At 40.2% G+C, this 18,493-nt stretch overlaps 1 protein-coding gene across 7 annotated transcripts in view; it reads left to right on the top strand.

The window, feature by feature from the left end:
- The window catches only part of PRLR (prolactin receptor), a 122,870-nt gene that overhangs the window by 20,046 nt on the left and 84,331 nt on the right, over positions 1-18,493 (top strand). For 6 of the 7 annotated variants that reach the window (XM_055699192.1, XM_027811146.2, XM_027811105.2 and 3 more), the window contains exon 1: positions 15,928-16,198. The exons of the other annotated variant lie outside the window; for it this stretch is intronic. The gene's annotated coding sequence lies outside the window, so the exon portion shown is untranslated. Of the gene's footprint in view, positions 1-15,927; positions 16,199-18,493 lie in introns of those variants that run through there. 7 annotated transcript variants of the gene reach the window in all.

The raw sequence follows: 18,493 nt of genomic DNA, 5'->3' as shown, positions 1-18,493 counted from the left end.
TATGGCATATTATTGTTGTAATTCAATAAAAAATTTGTAATGAAATAAATTGATTGATCGTCTTTTTAAACCTTGCACACAGATGCTGCAATATTTCTGTTTTTAATCCCGAAGTACTGTGGTACACTTAACTACTTTTTGCAAATCTGATTAATATTTCTCCTCTTAAAATCACTTGTGGTAGCCAGTTAATTTGTTCAATTATATTATTAGAGAATTTCAGAAATACACATCACTTCTAAATATAGCGAATTGCTTTGTTTTAAAATGGCAAATTGTGTAAATTCCAACTTTCCTTTTTATTAAGTTACAGCCAAATGTAGACCTGTAGATGTTGTTTGGTAGCCAGACCTTGTGATAGAAAGAAGTGCTAGAAGAACTGAATGTTTAGAAATTAAGTAAAAGGGAAAATCATACCAAGTACAGTGAACAGAAGAGTCCTAAAAAGCAGTGGGGTTAGACTTGAGTATGAGAACAGATGTAAAAAAAAAAAACCCAAAAACCATATTGCCAAAGAAAGGGATATCAAGGCACAATAATCAGACAAGAAATAGTCAGAAACTGGAAATTTTAACATGAGAGAACATTGCTTAAGTATACTGCAAAACGAGACTTGTCACCAGCAAAGGCATTTAAGTGGAATAGGGGAAGTCGTCATTAGAACTGGCCAGTAAAGAACAGCAAACATCAAAAATGCAAGCGTTATCCCGAGCTCAAGTTAACATTGGCCATGCAGAGGAGTGGGGCCCCTTAACTCAGACTCAATGTCACACTATTGTCACTACACTATTTTTTGATCATGTGTGGTCCACCCACTTTCTAGGTCAGCTGGACATGTCAGCACCTAGTATTGTAGACATGCCCTCTGCTTGGCTATCTGCATGAAAGAAAACTGCTTTGCTTTAATGACAGTGTTTCACTTTATACTTGGGTTCTGCGCTCTTTCTGTTCTTCGCTTGCACCTGCTTTGAAATCACTTAAAACTGTTTTTCTTAACAAAAACGAGAATTGTGGCAGCTCATCTCATTAAAGAAAGGCAAGATTTCCCTATGATTTCGTTTCCCTGCTAAAGCTTTTCAGAAGGGATTCTCAGTTACATAGAGATATATTCCTTATCTTAGAGCATAACACTTTTCTCTTACAGCTTTAAAGTTTCATGTCTTAAAACCTAGATTTCCATATTGGTATTTTCTGTTTTGTGAAAAGAAATTGTACAGTTGCATGACTCAGTATAAAACACTGGTCAAGTGTGGGATATAAATACTGCTTCCTGAATATACAGTAGTACATAGAGATCTTACAATGCCATGGAAATAGACATGCATGGACAAATGTACTGTGGATTCCTCCAGTAACTGCCCTTATAGGCAACTTAGGTCCACCCAGTAGTTGCTGCTGGATTCCCTGGTCTCCCAGTTGCCTTACACACTGACACACACATTCAAATGGGTGTTTTCCATAAGCTGATCCAAACCTATAGTCTTACTGGTAACTAACCCTGGTAGACTCCATGGTTTCTCCATGAGCGGTTATGAACTTCCTGGCCTCTCCAGTAGCCAACTCTCAAATCCCTGTGGTCTCTCCATCGTGCAGCCCAGACTTATGGACACTCCAGTACCTGAGTCCCAAACCTTTTATCATACGGGAAAACTGTGCAGTGAAATTTCCTGTAAACTATGTGAAATGCCTTGACTTGAAGCAGAAAATTAAGTAAATTTGCATTATAGTAAAATGCAGCAAAAAGTGCTATTGTCCACAAAAATGTAGTGAGTTCCACTTGCAATATTCTGAACATTTCTGGTTACCTTAGACTGTGTACAAAAAAGCACCTTGCACAGGTATCCTGTCTTTTTATTTTTATATTTTTGTGCCATATTTTCTAGTATTTCTTTGAATTTCTGTACTCTTTAGCCTCCCCCCCTCCCCCCCCCCCACCCCTTGCCTGGATCTGGGGGTTTTTTTCTGTATGTTTACTCAATATTCAGATTGTTTCTATCAAAATTCTATCCAGGGTATGTTTGGGTTTTTTGGTTCAGTGATGGCTGTATCAGTATGCAGAAGTCATAAATCACTTTATTCTGATTGAAGCAAGAACGTGAGAATTGGATCACTTTTAATAACCTTGTTAATAACAAGGTTTGCTATTAAGTAAACATGGATTACACAAGGAAGCAAGGATGTATTAAAAAAAAAGATGTGCAAGGATAGCTTAATGAAATAGAGCCCTACAATCAGGGATTTGCCATAGACATTAGTAGTACCAGCAATGTGTGCGTGCATTCTTGGAAATTAATCCTAATGTAGCACACAAATATACAGTTACACAAAAACATGCAGAGCATCTCAAACCCCACACAATATGCTTTCAAAGGGTGGCAAGGGAGTATTACAGCAAAGTGCTACCAGTATTTGAACGAGAGCTCCCACCGATTTTCCTCCTTGCAGAGAGCTGAAGGACCAGACAGGCTACTAGTTTGCTTTCATATTTAGATGGAAGCATTCTTTTGATACTGAAAAACTGGAGACATGACTCTCTAATACCTGGTTTGGAGTGTTAGAAAGCAGGCATTCTTTATTATCAGCACCGGATGCACAGGGAATAATTTCCATCCAACAGACATACTGACTTTGTTCACTATTTATCTTTATATGGCCAATCTATACATATTAATGACATTTCTGAGAAACTGTTAGCATATTCATTACAGTTTCAAGAACTGGTTATCATATCTACACTCTTACTACGCATGTGTGGCCTAATGGGTCAGGGGTCCTCTGGTGGCCCTTTGAGACATCTTCATCCTTTCTTCATCATCTTCCTCTTCTTATTATTATCCTTTTCTTGACCTTCTCTTCTTCTGGCCCTGTTTCAGCACTCTTGGCTCATGTCTTGGTTTCGGACCGGTTCTTACCTATTTAGTAGCTAAACTATCCTATTCAGCGTTCTGCCAGTGGCTGAACTACATAATACAGCGTTGTTCAGCTTGGCCATGTCATGGATACATTAGTTGCCACATTTACAGTTAAGCACACTGGTGAAATTCCTCCGGTATCACTTCCATAACGGCAACAATGTTCACAATTTCTTGAAGGAATAGTATGAAGAGCACCCACACAAATTACTCTCAACAAAAAAAAAAGACAGGCAGTTCAATAAAAGGACCAATTTGGCTAAATTGTGAGTTCTTTGTGATGGAAGAACCTGAATATTGACCTGAGAAACAGAGTCACATAAAAGATGGAAACTAGGTCAGTTTACAAAGCTTCATTGTCTAAAAGGCAATGTTATTTCACCAGATTATGTCTATTAACATAGATACTATTTTTAAATGTTGGCTTTTTTTTCTTAAAAACTGCATGGAATACATTAGAAGTAGAAAATAATTCTCAGCTAGTACACGTCAAAGAAATCAAAAATGTCAGACTAACATCCTGAGGGAGAAAATTGGTCTTCTTGGTTATTTAGAGTATTTTCTGGTTAGTATGATCTGATACATTTCACAAATAAATATTTTTATTGTGATAAAAATTAAACAGAACCTTCTGAATTATTCTGGTTGACTGGGAAACAGTATACTAAATAGTTACCTTAGACAGCTTGTGGGGGAAATTAAAAAATGATGAGCAGAATTTATAGGAGGGAATACAACTTCTGTCAAAATCTCCCATATACTTTCTACATTCCTGTTAGAAAAAAAGTGTTGTATTTTTAAAAAGCATATACAGAAAAGAGAAGGACCAGTGAAAAATCTGTGTGTCCTTGTACTTTTTAAAAATACCTAGAACAAAGTACCTTCTAGTACTTTTTTTGGGAGATACTGCAATCTAGTCTATTAGCCAGCAAATGAAATAATAATAATGATATTTTCCTAACCGTTATTTCTGTAAGGCATTTTAAATAGGTGGCTCCAGAGAAGGAATTCATATATTTATTCACAAATGATAAATAAGAACAGTTCTATGTAGTTAAAAATGCAGATTTTCTGCAGATTGCTCTTCATTTGCATATTACACTGGCACAGGCAGACTTACAAATTGACATAGACATGTAAATACTTTCCTATGCCTGTGAGTCAGGTACACAGATATGTAGACTATCTATCTAAGTATTGGGTGCAATAATTTAAGATAATTGCAAGTGTAATTGTCTGCATCAGATGCCTTAGAATCATAATAAAAGGCAGGCTTTTTCAAGAACAGTGGGAAAAATTGTCTTCAACATTGCTTGGAAACATAGAACCTCTATTGCTAGATGTGTTTGAGAACAGGTTAGAGAAATTTTTTTTTCTAAAGTACTTTGGTACACTTGATTATATCTTAGAACTGAAGAGTGGTTTAGAGGAACCTCGCAATATCAACTGTACTCTGTGCTTAGTTGTGTAAAATCAAAAACTTTATCCCATTCCACAAGTTGGCAAGAAAATGAGCAATAATCAAACTGAGCATTCTCCAGAACTTGATAGCTCCTAAATGCCTTGCACAAGGTGATTTGGCCTATACCTTAGATCTTCCATTTCAAAAGGATTTCCTGTTACTTATATTTATGGCTGAGAGGAAAAGGCAGTCAACTTTGTACTTCAATAACTTTATTTATTTATCTCTCTGCTAATGAAGTGTGTGCATGTCAAATGCTGCACATCTGTTGTGAAGGGTGCTAACATCAAAATTTGTTGCAGTCTTTCAAAAACACTGTAAGACTATGAATATAAAGCTGTGGTTTGTAACAAAGAAACAAACCTTTCACAAAACTATATTAATATCTTTGTCTCAATTTAATTATCTGTACATATCAGCAAATTAATAATACCAAAGTGTTTTGCTAATAAACCAGTATTTTAATTCTCTACAATTAAAGCACCTTCTGCAGCGTCTAAGCTTTCACAAGGAATCTCGCTTATCTTTGTAAGAAAGATTCTGATGGCACAATAATGAAAGCAACATAACCTACCAGAGACAGGCACTGACAAGTGAAACTTTAGATGCCAAACTATTTGAAAATGAGAGTGTGTCCCTATGTAATGTGTTTTCCTCTGCCATTTGACATACATAGGATGAAAACCTCTTCTCTTGTCTGTGCAACTGACCTATTGAAATGGAGATCAGGCTATCAGACTGTTAGCTTTACCACTCTGAAGTGGAAAGCTATAAAAAGACTTTTAAAACAGGAAACATTCTCAAGAAAAGAATCATTATTAAAATTTTATTTTTTTTCCCAGTAAACTACAGATCTAGAAACCTAAAGTTTCTGCATAATTACAAGACACTGTTTTTAACTGTTACCATGCAAATTCCATAATGGTTGTGTGTATATTCATCTGTTACTGAGCACCTAAACCCTCCTGAGGTCATCCGAGTGGGTCTTACATGCTGCCACGTATTGTGGCATAGAATATTCCACCTGGGAATTATTCCTCTAACACCTTATACCTATTGAATGGAATACTGTCAGCTGGAATCTTGCCTAAACTAGTACATTAGCCCCTGAAGCTCACCTAAGTCACGACAGGGAGTGTGGCCATCTACCCTCCATCACCCTAATGTTTAGGTGCTTACCTTATGCATCAGAAGTTCCCTCAGCAGATAGCTGTGCTCACACAAATGTTTAGGAGTGTTTGATCTGCAGAGGTGGCTTTTTCTTCCATTAGGAACATCTAATATCTAAAGCTCAGGTGGCACTGGTAGACAGTGTAGCATTCTTGCTTCCAGAATTAGTTTTACTTTCTGACCACCTGTTGGTGGTCTAATGTAAATACTTCCATCAGTGACCTGGAAGATGACACATCAGCATTTGCAGATTTGCAAAAGGTAGTAAATTAGGGGGTGAGGTCAGGCTGAGAGATCGAAGTGGTGGAGTTTCAAGTCAGAGGATATTTAATAAACCTGAGTGGGCCAAAAGAAGGCTCATATATATATATATATAGCTCCACACCTCAAATAGAGTAACCTCACACATCAGCACAGGCTGGGAACCAGATGTCAGGGCAATAGCTCTGTTGGAAAGGACCCGGGACTTAGAATGGATGCCAGGCTGAATATGAGACAACAGTGCACTCTTACTGTGAAACAGGCAACTCTGCATTGTGCTGTTTTATGGGGAGAGTAACTGCATCTGTGCTGCTGTGTTCCCTGGTACAACAGAAATGTCAATAAATTGGAGCAGAGGGCCCCTAGGATGGTTGGTGGACTGGAGCATATGATGGACAGGGAGAGGCTGAGGGGAGAAGGTTCGTTTAGCCTGAAGAAGAAAAGCTTAATGGAGGATCTACTGATGTTCTTCAACTACCTTAAAGAGCAGACTCTTCTAAAAAGTGTATAGTGGGAGAAGGCCGTGGTCAGAAATTGCAGTAAGGGAGATTTGGATTTGACATAAGAAAGAAATACTCAGAGTGAGTGGTTAAACACTGGATTGGTTCAGCTAAAGGGGCTATTGAAACCTCCATCTTTGCAATTCTCAAAGGCACTTCTTGCCACTGACTCATGAGAAATTAGGGACTTACCCTCTATCATTCCTCTTCTAAGGTCAGAAGGTTGATTTGGATATTATTTGTTAGAGAAGCAGTACCTCGAATAGGCGCTTAAATTGAGCAGAGTGTGTTTGGCCTTAGGGGAGCACAGCAGTAATTTGATGTAAAAAAATTGCTTTTGCTGCCTTTACAATTTATATTCTGTGCACTACATTTTCAGTGACTTTGTGATGGTAGTTCCTTACTCTTTGCTAGGAATACTTCTGTGAGAAAAAGCATGAGCAGACAAAATTAGCATTATTTTTTATATTTGCTTCTGACAGAGTGATTCATAAATAATCTTAAAAGGCTTTGTATTTTTAATGATTTTGCCCAGAATTTTTTAAGTATTTATGGAGGGTTTTTTCAAATACGTAGTTACATTGAAGAGCCATTTATTGTTATGCACAAAGAGCAAGGCATGTACACTCAATAAAAATTCTTATTTTAGATTAAAGAAAACAATAAAATATAAAAAACAGCTGCTGTCCCTGCAGATAGGCAGTCTTACTGGGATATTAAAGTTCAAGTGCCAAGAAAACAAACATAATTCATATCCAAGTTCTACTTGTCAGAGTGCTTTGAGCGTACATCATATTGTTTGTTTGCCATGTGTTTTGGGTTGGGGTTTTTTTGCTTTCCATGGAAGTTTTCCTGGTAGTGTGTTGAGTCCCATGAATGGCTTGAGCAAATTGTGAACAGTGAAGTAACTGTTTTTCCAGTCTCCAGGGCCTGTTTCTTCAGGTTGTGTCATTGTAAAGTTCCATGTGTTAATTCCTTCTTTTCGGTCTGTGGTTTGTAAGAAATTTTCATAGCCATTTTGATTGCTAATTCTCTACTGTGTGGCTATCTTCATCTCTTTGCAGAATTTAGTTCCTCTTACAAATATGCAGAAAAAAAGGTCAAAATTGAAGTAGGTATACCTCACTGATAAAACATTCCTCCAGTTTTAAACTACTATGATAGAACAGCATCCGTTAAAAACATGAATTAGGCATTGTGACTGTTTGTTTCTTGCTAACACATTATCACATACAAAGCTTGATTGACTCTTAGGAAGAAAAGTTACTAATTACCAAGGAGAGCGATAGTTATCATCATTACAGACAAGTTGGAGTTTTTTGCAATTATGCCTATCACTCATAGTGCACAAAGGAAGGACAAAAAAGGACAAAAGAAAACAAAACAAAACACAACAGATAAAAGAATAGCTAAGTAAAGATTAATTACTAGAAGTTGTCAGTACTAAAATGACCAGCTCGAATGCTTTTAGTATGCTGATGGTCCTTATGTGGTTTCTTCTAACTAGCAAGTACACTTCTGTACTTGTACAAAAGGTGAATCAGTGTGTCCGTGTCGTGTGTGTGTGTCATCGTGTCCGTGTCGTCCCCCCCCAGTAATCCTGAATAACAATTAAGTATTTCGGTTTAAAATAATTAAGTGGAAAATTGGACAGCTTTCATAGGAGGGAACTATTTCAAAATTTCCTATTTGGGATCCAGCTATTTCTTTCACTGTTTCCTGAAAGACAAGGTAGTTAACTATGGCAGAGACTTCTTCCTTGCGGCTCACTGCATGGAAGAAGTTTTAGAATGTGCACGTGTGGGAAGAAAAGATGCATGTTGTTGTCATTTCGTGATTTAAGCTGTGAGAACGGTCATACTGGTTCAGATGAAAGGTCCATCTGGTTCACTATCTCTTCTCCAACCATGGCCAGTAAATGTTACTTGGGAGAGAATAATCTCAAGCACACATGTATTTCTCCTTCATAAACTAGCACATTAATCATGCAAGTGAATGCAAAATGTAGCAGCTTTCTTGTTAAGATGAAGAATATTCAGTACGCAATGAAGTACTGCTCACCTACAACATTTTTCTAGACAACCATTATATATATATAATCTATATATTACACACACACCACAGCATGTGGTGGGCTGGCTGGGGCCGGCTGCCAGGAGCCCACCCAAGCGGCTCCATCCCTCCCCTCCTCAGCTGGGCAGGGACAGAAAATCCACGGAAAGGGTCTGGGCGGAGGTGAGGGCAGGGACAGGGGCAGGGGCAGGGCGCTCGCCCGGGCAAAACAGGCTCGAGTCGGGGAAAATGAATTTATCACCAATCAGAGCAGAGCAGGATCATAAGAAATGAAAACTGAGCCTTGACACACCTTCCCGCCACCCTGCCTTCTTCCCAGGCTCAGCTTCACTCCTGACTTCTCTCCCTCCTCACCCCTCGTGGTGCCGGGGGATGGGGAGTGGGGGCTGCGGTCAGTTCACACCTCGTGTCCGCCGCTCCTGCCCCCTCGCCCCCTGCCCGGCCCGGCCCGGCCGCCGCGGGGGCACCGGCCCTGCCCCAGCCCGGCCCGGCCCGGGCTCCTCTCCCCGCGGGGCCACGGGCCCTGCCCGGAGCTGCTCCAGCGCCGCTGCCCGCGGGTCACAGCCCCCTGCGGGCACCCCCTGCCCCGGGGGGGGCCCTGCCCGGGCTGCGGGGGGGGAGCTGCTCCCCCGGGGGCTCCGCGGGCTGGGGGCACGGCCCGCCCCGCCGGGGGCCGCCCCGCGGGCTGGGGGAGCCGCTGCTGCGGCGCCTGGAGCCCCCCGGCCTCCCCCTGCCCCGGCCCGGGGGCCGCGGGGCTGCTGGGCTCGCTCGCACGTAAATACACGATCTGAAATACACGGTCCCTGCGGCTGCCACCGGCACCGACGGGCTCGGCCTTGCCCAGCACCGGGCCCAGCTCGGAGCCGGCTGGCACGGGCTGCACCGGGCACGGGGGCAGCTTCTGGAAGCTTCTCACAGAGGCCGCCCCTGTGGCCCCCGCCACCAAAACCTTGCCCTGCAAACGCAATACACAGCACTATGACTCTTAACAATCATATAACATGATTTTCAATAACTGTATTTTTTTGGAAGTGAGCGTTATTTTCTGTTTCATAATGGCTTTAATACACTTACTGGAAATAATCCCTAAGGGAGAGTTTTCTTCTAATATAGATACATCTAATAATATGATGTGTTCTGTCCTATTATACACTACAAATTATATGCCTTGGAAAATTCCTAATATAAGAAGGCAAAGATTTTGCAGCTGTGTTGGATAGCACAGCTGCCAGGCCCAGAAGTTAGAGCAGAGACCTGGGACTGTGCTGGAACAAGGGACACGAATACATTGGGGCACACCTCAGGAAAGGTCCTTGTGTAGCCATTCTGCTGCAGTCAGGGCTGAATTTACACATCCCTCAGGAGGCTCTGCTCTTGGCCATAGGGCTTACGCTGGTGGCCGTCAGCAGACTGGCGTGGAGACGTACGTTAGGCCAAGTTCATAACTGAAGAGATTACAGAATCAGAAGGAATCTCATCATCATTACATAGTTCTGCCTCCTGCACGTTATATACTTTATTGATTTCACATACATCTCCTCACCTACTTCAACAACTTCTGACTGATTTAGGGAGCAAATGACTCAAGGCAGAGTTCTAACGTTTTCACATTTGAACATAAGGATGGCAATACATAAAATACACTCTTACAGCTTGTACTAATAAGACAGTCATATAAGTTAGAATTTAAGTGTTACTTGTATTTAGTGTCTTTTAAAATGTCTTTAAAAGCTGTATAATATGTATAAAACCATAATGGATGGGACCGTTTCTTAGAATATTTCAAAAGACAGATCAATTTAAGAGCAACTGTAAATAACTGAGAAACAAGTCTTTTGAAAGCCTGTTTTTATTACCACCTCTTTGCCTGTTTGTCTTTTCAAACAACATGAGATTCTGTTGGACATACTGTGTTAATTAGATGTAGAGTTTTGTGGAAACCCATTCTGGGTTAGAAATGTAAGCAGGCTTTTTGTAACAGTAAAAATATCCAATAAGAAATGACTCATTTTATGATAGTGTAACTTTAGTTACAGATCAAAGAGATGAAACAGACTCTGAAAGGGTTGGCTGGTCTATCACAGAGACCATGTTATTGTGTGATTGCTATTTTGTGTTCATGGCATCATTGTTTGTCAGTTAGATCTTACATTGTTAACCTAGTAATTGTATATGTGCATCTCACATCAACCAAGCTGTTGTGGTACAGAAGTATTTTTGTTTATAATTTAAGCAAAAAAATAATTAGTCAAGATTAATATCATCTTTATTTCATGAATGTTCCCATGAGAAGAAAACATATTTCTAGACAATAGTTTACTGTTTTTCCTTTTCTCTAGATGATTAAATGGGAGGGAGGGAGCTTTTGACGCAGAAATGCAAGAAATATAACAAATCCAAATACAGATAGTGGGTGAGATCCCCATTCCTTCCACCATGTTCCAATCCTGTTTTAATAATGACCATAATTAAACTATGTGCCAACTGTGAGAGAATGAAATATTCAGTGAAGACATACATGAAAGCTGCAGGGTTTGTTTGAAAGGGTTTGATACAAGTCCACAGTTAAAAAAAAGATAGGAACGTTTCACAAATTTCTCTAGGAGACAGTCATCAAGCATGGCTTAGTGAAGTAGGAAGCTGCCACATTGTGCGATGACCCCATCCAAGAAACAGCAATTATTTCATCTATATCAACAGGTCAACTCAGCTGAACATGCCGGCCTTGGACAGCTGAATATGAATTTACAGGTGTTCAGAGGGCAAGTGATACAAAGCTGAATTAGATAACGTTACACTTACAGACTGAAGTCTGTATTAAAAAAAAATTATCAAAGTATTTTGAATGTATATTGGACATCATGAGACAAGGATGATTCCTGAAGAACAGCTCTCCATGATGACAGGCATATTCCTTATAGTTATGTAAATACCAAAGATGTGTTTATAATTTCAAAACAAAAATAAATATATCAAAACAACTTCTGTAAAACTAGAAGATCTGATTAATTCATTTGTTCATTAATTCATTCAGGCTCTCTAAGACTTCCAATTATCTTCAGCACTGTTAGAGCTAGCTAGGTCTTCGCACTGTACCTAACTTTGTAGAATCCCAGTCTTCTCTGTTTTACCAACGCAGATGAGGAGTTGCACTGGCTGCAGCATGGGTAAGTGTGGTAGATGGAATCCTTCGTTAGTAGTTAAAGGACAACTTTCACACAAGGTAAGTGACCTCACTTCTGGCAGAAGTCGTGTCTGCCACAGTCGCATGGCAGGCTTACCCTGGAAAAGTGTCAGGTCCCTCAGGACCAGGCACTCCTCCCTTCCTTTGCTCATCTCAGCGGCCACTTTGCCACCGTCAGTCACACCCATGTGGTCTCCTGCCTGCCCGTGGCCACTGGGCTCCTGAAGCTGTGTCTGCTCTCCAGAGTGGTGGGTGTGCTGAGAGGTCACACTGACTGAGATCCCATTGTGTGACCAACGACTACATGTTCATACAAAAATTATTAGCACGTCTGAGGGTAAAAAAGACTGAGGATTTCTGTGGCAAATGGCAATCTCATGTATCCCAAGAACAGAAGTGCAAGAATAAGGTGCCCCAAGTGCAGACTACTATGGAGGTCTGAGGAAGGGTTACAGTGGCACAACACACTGGCAATTAGAGTGATTGTGGTTTTGTCTGAGAGGTGCAAAGGATAAAAAAATAGACTCACAAATGTAAGGGCTGGAAATGGAGTATGTGTTAAGAACAGATCTTGAAAATAAACCAGAACCAGTGTTTTTGTCCATGACCAAAACTCCAGAAACAGGGAAGGGCTGTATTTTTGATGACGTGGAGTGTTTGCAGAATGACCTGAACTTGCTGTTCTTGGGGTACTTCCGGGTAAACAAGAAGGCACGGCCTCAGCTGCCAGCCCATCACGGGCTACAGAGAGCATGGGCTACAGCTCTGTCAAAACGGGCTCAGGACATCCTGGTCCTAGGGCTCTTTGCTGTATTTCTGGGGCAAACCTGCAGTGTGATAAGAGGCAGGACTTTTGAGACACGTGGGTGATGTGAGATGTGAGTGAGCAGCCATGGCACCTGCCGCATCTTCTCTTGCATGACAAATGTTCTCTAAGTTTATTTTGTCTGTCTCTAAAGAGACTCACATCAGAGGGGTTTGGCTGCTGTTTCTTCAGAGGAGGTCATGGTAAGGGAAGTAGACATCAGCAGAAGAAAATATAATTTTCCCTGTAGTTCTATGAATTCTTTCTCTACTCTTTTATTTCATATATTCTTTCCTCTACAATCAAAAAAAGAAGCTCCCCCTGTTTTCTGTCCTCTGGGGTTTTTAGTGTTTTGGGTTTTGGTTTTTTTTCTCCAGGGGCACAGGGAAGGGCAGGGACAGCCACAACTCCTATACAAACTGTTACTCTCTGCAGAAGGCTGGAGGTTTTTGGTAGATAAGGGCTGTGGGAAAGGGAAAGGCGGATTGCAGCGTCCTCTTATATGCCCTTTCAATCTCCCTGCCTGACATGCTCCTTTTAGCATTTTTCTCACCAGTAAAGCCCTTTCCTGAAAGCTTACTGCTTTCTTTGACTGGTTTCTCCAACTTGTATCTTCCTTCCTGCCTTTCTCCCAATCCTACATGTTTCCTCTTGTGACACTATTTTGCTTTTTTTGAGGGTAGTGAAATTCTGTTCAGAATGTCAGAATTCTGATGGAGCTCCGACGCAGAATTAACTTCACTGAGGTTGGTGAGGTTATACTGATACAAATGTCATTAAATCAAAAATAAAGTTAGACCATTGCTCTCTTAATGTACTTAAACTTCTTTTCCACAAATGATCTTTTGATATTAAGGATGGCTGTTTGGAATTTAATAGCCTATTTTAACATTCCAAGCCTATGAACTTTTCCACATAAATCAGTCTAGACCAGCCACAGAGGAATCTTTCTCAGTTCATTACTGGGGCAGCTTAAGATCCTGACCTAAACCAGATTTCTAAAGTGGATACACCAGTTACATGACATGGGATGAGTCAAGTTGATAATCCCTTTCAAAGACTAGCCAAGCTCTATTCTGAAAGTAGCTATGCTTTTTTTTTACCCTGTTTAAAGTCTGCTCCAATTTTTCATACTCCAATGGTTAGTACCCTTTTAGTTTACCACCTGATTTTATTTATGTTCTCATTCTACCTGTTGTTTTTGCTCCAGCATTGTTCCTTAGCCTAAAAGCTACCAGACTTATCCAGTACTTGTATTTACAGACATACATTACCTTTGTAGGGACAAGTAAGTGCCTGTTCCATTTTCTTGCCTCAGCCTTTACTTTGTCATACTAAATGAGCCACGTTCTGTCAGTTACTTTTTAATAGATAGGCTTTAGAGCCTTTACCTCATTGCAGTGACCTTCCTTTTCTCCTGTCTTAATTTGACAAAATCTTTCTTGAACGTGGGTGACCTGTGTTCTGCGTGTACGAGATCATACTACTACCTTAAAATACTCTCCTTAATCCAGTGCTCCTAGGATCACAGTTGTCTTCTTGGCAGTATTCCACCAGAGGCTGAATGTGCTTGTACAGACTTGACTGACTGGCTTGAATATTGCTACTAGTGTAGCCACAGGCACACAGTACTCATTAAAAGCTGAAAAAAAAATGAACTCAAAATCCTGGGGAAGTATTTAAGAACTATTTCACATTGCACTGCCTGCTGCTACAGTTACCAAGGTTGCATTACATCAGCTAGCTATAGACTGGATAGCGCAGGTTTAAATGTGAAAGGTTATCTTTGTTACAGATCTCAGTGATAGTTCTTAACTCTCATCCCTCACCTTGTCTTTTACTAAATATTAGTGATATGGTTTTAGTTTTCTTTTTCCCACCAATTTGATTCCGGGGTACAAAGCCTGTTTTGGTTAGGGGGGGCAAATGTGCATGCAGACCTTAAGGTTTTACACTCTTCTTAGAGAAATTAGGAGAGTGATGGTGTAGACAGTACTTCCTGATTGACCTTCATTTTGAAAATCTCTTTCCTAGGCAGGATCTTATCTCTCTCTTCCCCCACTCCCCATTTTGATCTCCCCACCCAAATTTAGCAGGGACAAGCAGATGCAGAAGTAAAACCACCAGCCACAGCCTGCTACATCTTTTCTGGCAGGTGAAATACCTGTTACATTCTACCTTCTGTTCCTCCTCTTATTTCTGAGATGATAGCATCTTTTCAAGCACACATTCCCTATTTACCAGGAGCAGTTTCATCCCTTTCAACACAGAGAGTCACTGGTGGGATTTGCTCAGAGCTGGCTGAACGCTGTGAGCATGTGATCAATAGTTTATGATACACTTAGCTGGGTCTTTACTGCCAGCTATGCATTCCATTCCCCTACCGCCAGCATGTTTAACCTCAGAGTGAGCCTGTTCAGAAATTTGCAACAGGAAATGCCTTCCACCAGTTTAGCTCCCTAGACTATCTTCTTAACATTGAGTCAAATGGATAACACAGCACACATGATGGATGGAAGGGAGCAACGCAGGTGGAGGTGCAAACTGAAACAGTTCTTCTCAGTAGCAGCTGGCAGTTAGCGTAGCCCAAACCATGCTGAAGAAACACTTGAAGTTTTATAATCCCCATGTGGATAAATCAAAATGTGTGTGTTTCTCACCTGAAAATGTTTGCCTGTCTTGCTAAGAAACTGTTCATATGATTGCTGATTATTTTAAATATTCTGCAGAATGTCCATTTAGTGACCAGATATGAAAAATTCTGGCCTTGATTGGAGAGACTTGCCTCTAATAACAGCTTCACATCCATACCACAGAAATCTTGCTTTGTTAAGAAAAAGAATGTTTTGGCTCAATCTTCTTGCTTAAAAGAATTTTCACTACACATGCATGCATTTTATTTTCTGTTCTGTTCACTGGCATGAATGCAGAGAGGATAAAAATGTTATTCAAAGAAAGCATTAATAAGAATATGTAAAGATGTTTTCAGTTAAGTAGAGGTGGATGACCAGTGAACAATTGAGTATGTCAGTAAAATTCAAAACCCTATGGCATAACTTAAAACTCCCTGCAAATCACAGGGGAAAGCTAACAGAATTACAAAAAAAAGGCTGTTTTCTTCTGTTTAGTCAGCTTTATGATGCAAAACCAACACCTATCATTTTTTTGTAAAAATAATTTATTTTTTTCTGCTATTCTAGAATATCAAACAAGGACTACTGGCACACAGAGTATTATGGATGCAGTTTATGCTGAAGGTCTGTTAGTTTTCTCTTAAAAAAAAAAAGACACCAAGCAAAAAAAAAAACCCACAAAAAAACAAACCGGAAAAAAACATCCTAGGCAGTAAGCATTTAAAAGGAGCCTCAACAAGCTGTAGAGTATGTAGCTGATGCTTAAAAATAATCTTTTTCTCCTGATGCATTCCTATGCTACAGAGTATACCTCTCACATTTAAAGCTGTCATGCTCCAAACATTGCTTGCACTGAAGAGAATCACTGTTTTGCCTCCAGCAAGGAACGTAAGTGTTGCAAAACTGACTCCTCCTCTAACGGGGAGAACGTGTACAAGTACACAGAGTTGTATTTCTCCTACAGCTGCCAAGCTGAGTATTTTGCAGTCAGAGCTGTAAACCTTAAAGGCTTGCTCTTTGTTTATCTTTATGCTTTGGGGTCTTTTTTCCCCACTTTCTTTCTGGATTTTTTAATTTTTATTTATTTTTTTTTTTTTAATATATGTGAAACTCTTTCAAATGCTGGATTTTCCAGTCCTTGTTCAGGAAGCATTCATGAATTGACATGGGTCAGCATACTTTTCGTTACCAGGCGAAAGTAAGTATTGCAGTTAAATCTGTTCCTACTGTATGTTTACCTGACTATAAAGGGTTCTGTGTCATAAAGGACAGAGTAGACTGTAGTTCTGTTAGCAGAAATTTAAAACTTACAAAAAAGTAAAATCAGTTCAACTGAACATGGTATGCTAAATATTGTAAGGTTCACATTCTGGAAATATTTTTTTTTTAACTTGTCAGTCAGTGGTCTCTCTTTTGAAACACTGAAATAAGCCAGACACAGAGATGCCACTCCTTCTATATGTGTTTTTACAATTATATTCAGGATTGCGTTTATTTTTTTTAAGCATTTTTAATGCACTTTGTATACTAATATCATGTTATTACTGCTTTATGTCATTTATATTTTATATAAATATATATATATATAAATATAGATATAAAAGTAATTTTATCTTATTTATGTTATTCATTAATGAAAATATGTTGGTTCAGGAAACAAGCCTCCTGAAGCTCCCATAACTGCCATCACATTTTCCACTGTCTAATGCTCCTTAGCTATTATTTTATTCTTCCTGTGTGTTACCCTCTCCTGTGTTTCTGTATACATTCACTAGTTAGCAGGTCCTGTTTTGTGTTCTTACCTTCGGAATTCTTTGGTATTGGCATGAATTGGCACTCAGATGCTGAAGGGAAACAGAGAGAAAGGAAAGAAAAGCTGGTAACTGAGCTGGCGAGAAGTAAAGAAAACGGTGTGACTTGATCCTAGGAGCACCTTTTTAGCCAATTTTCCCTGCATTCTGCTGAAACGCTGTACCATCATCATCTGTAATATTTTCACTATTCCAGCAGTCACCTGGGAATTCATTAATAATCTGTTAATGAATACAGCTTCCATTGCTACGAGTTCCCTCTAGGGAGCGCAGCAGCCTGCAAGGCAGCGTACGGATTCTCAGCCAGCATAAGCTTCCTGCTGCAGAAACGCTGTGCTGCAGCTAGCAGCCTTCTCTTCTTTTCAGAGTTGGCTTGCAATTACTGAGCTGAACTCGGCACTACCAAGGCAGGGAGGTGGGTTGCCCAGGCAGTGAGCAAGTTTAAGCAACAAGTCATGCTTGACTGTCTGCGTGATGAATGCAGCCGTTTACCATATGCATTTTTCGTGGCACCAAAAGTATCTATAGAACAAGGTCTGCAGTGTGAGTGCACATACTGGTTTTCTGTGATGAAGTCCAGCCTAGATAAAGCCTGACACAAAGATTAACAGGACCCTTATTTGGCATGGAGCTTGCAGATCTTGAAGGAAAACAAAATCTAGATAAATGCAGTTAGGGTAAAGGCAATGAGGAGCAAAACCTGATAGGTAACCGTAGCAATTTTTGTGCTGTTAAAACTGAACTCTGCCCCACTAAATTTTCCTGTGAAAGATGTGGTGCTTTGACAGGCAACATTTTCCAGTGGACTGAGCTCAGAAGGATAGTTTGGGTCTCATAATGTTCATGTTTATGTTTAAGAAGAGCTTTGTATGTTTTTTAAGCTATTTCCATTGGATTGTCATCTAGTTTTTTGTTGCCCAGCTAAACAGCTTTTCTAAATGTGTCAGGTTTGCTCGGTTCCAACTGAATTAACACCTGTTGCAAATGAAGCTCTGCTATCAGAAACCAGGTACTTGGGAGCAAAGGTGGCTTTCAAAAGCTCTGGCCTTCATTTAGATTGTGGCAGTTTGACTTCTACACATTCCTTACTGCAGTGAAGCAAATGGAGTTCAGCCACTTCCTTCAGCTGCATCAGGATTTCAGTCCAAACTTCTGCTCTCCCAGGATTGTATTCTTCACTGAATTAGATGCAGGTTAGTTACAGACTCATGAAACAACAGAAATCCTTTCTTCCTACTACCTCTTGGTTTTGTCTTGTTTGAAGCTAATATTCCAGCAGTTCCAGATACTCAAATTTCCAAACTTTGAATTGTTCTCTATATATTTATGTACCTGCGTGTACATACATAAACATCAATACAATTTTTATCCTTCAGGCAGAATTGTGTTAGGTTTTTGTCCCAAGTGCTTGCCTTCTTTCAAACATCTACTCCACCCTGAAAACCTTAGTTTTCCCTGGATTCAGCTTCAGCACCACTGTTTGCTATTTATTCCTCCAGTAGAGCTGCCTCTCAGGGAGGCTCTAGGACTTCACAGGGTAAGATCAAAGGGCAATTCAGCCTGTACCATAAGTCCTTGGTTGTACTAATTAACAGGACTGATCTAATGCTCTAATAACTTCACTCACAATGACTTTCCCGGTGCCTTTTCCTGACTGGTCCCCTATATTTTTCAGGGGACAC

The sequence above is a fragment of the Falco cherrug genome, chromosome Z (genome assembly GCF_023634085.1).
Source record: "Falco cherrug isolate bFalChe1 chromosome Z, bFalChe1.pri, whole genome shotgun sequence".
Classification (NCBI taxonomy): Eukaryota; Metazoa; Chordata; class Aves; order Falconiformes; family Falconidae; genus Falco; species Falco cherrug.
Note: the sequence above shows the minus strand (reverse complement) of the source record. Positions and strands in the feature narration are given on the sequence as shown.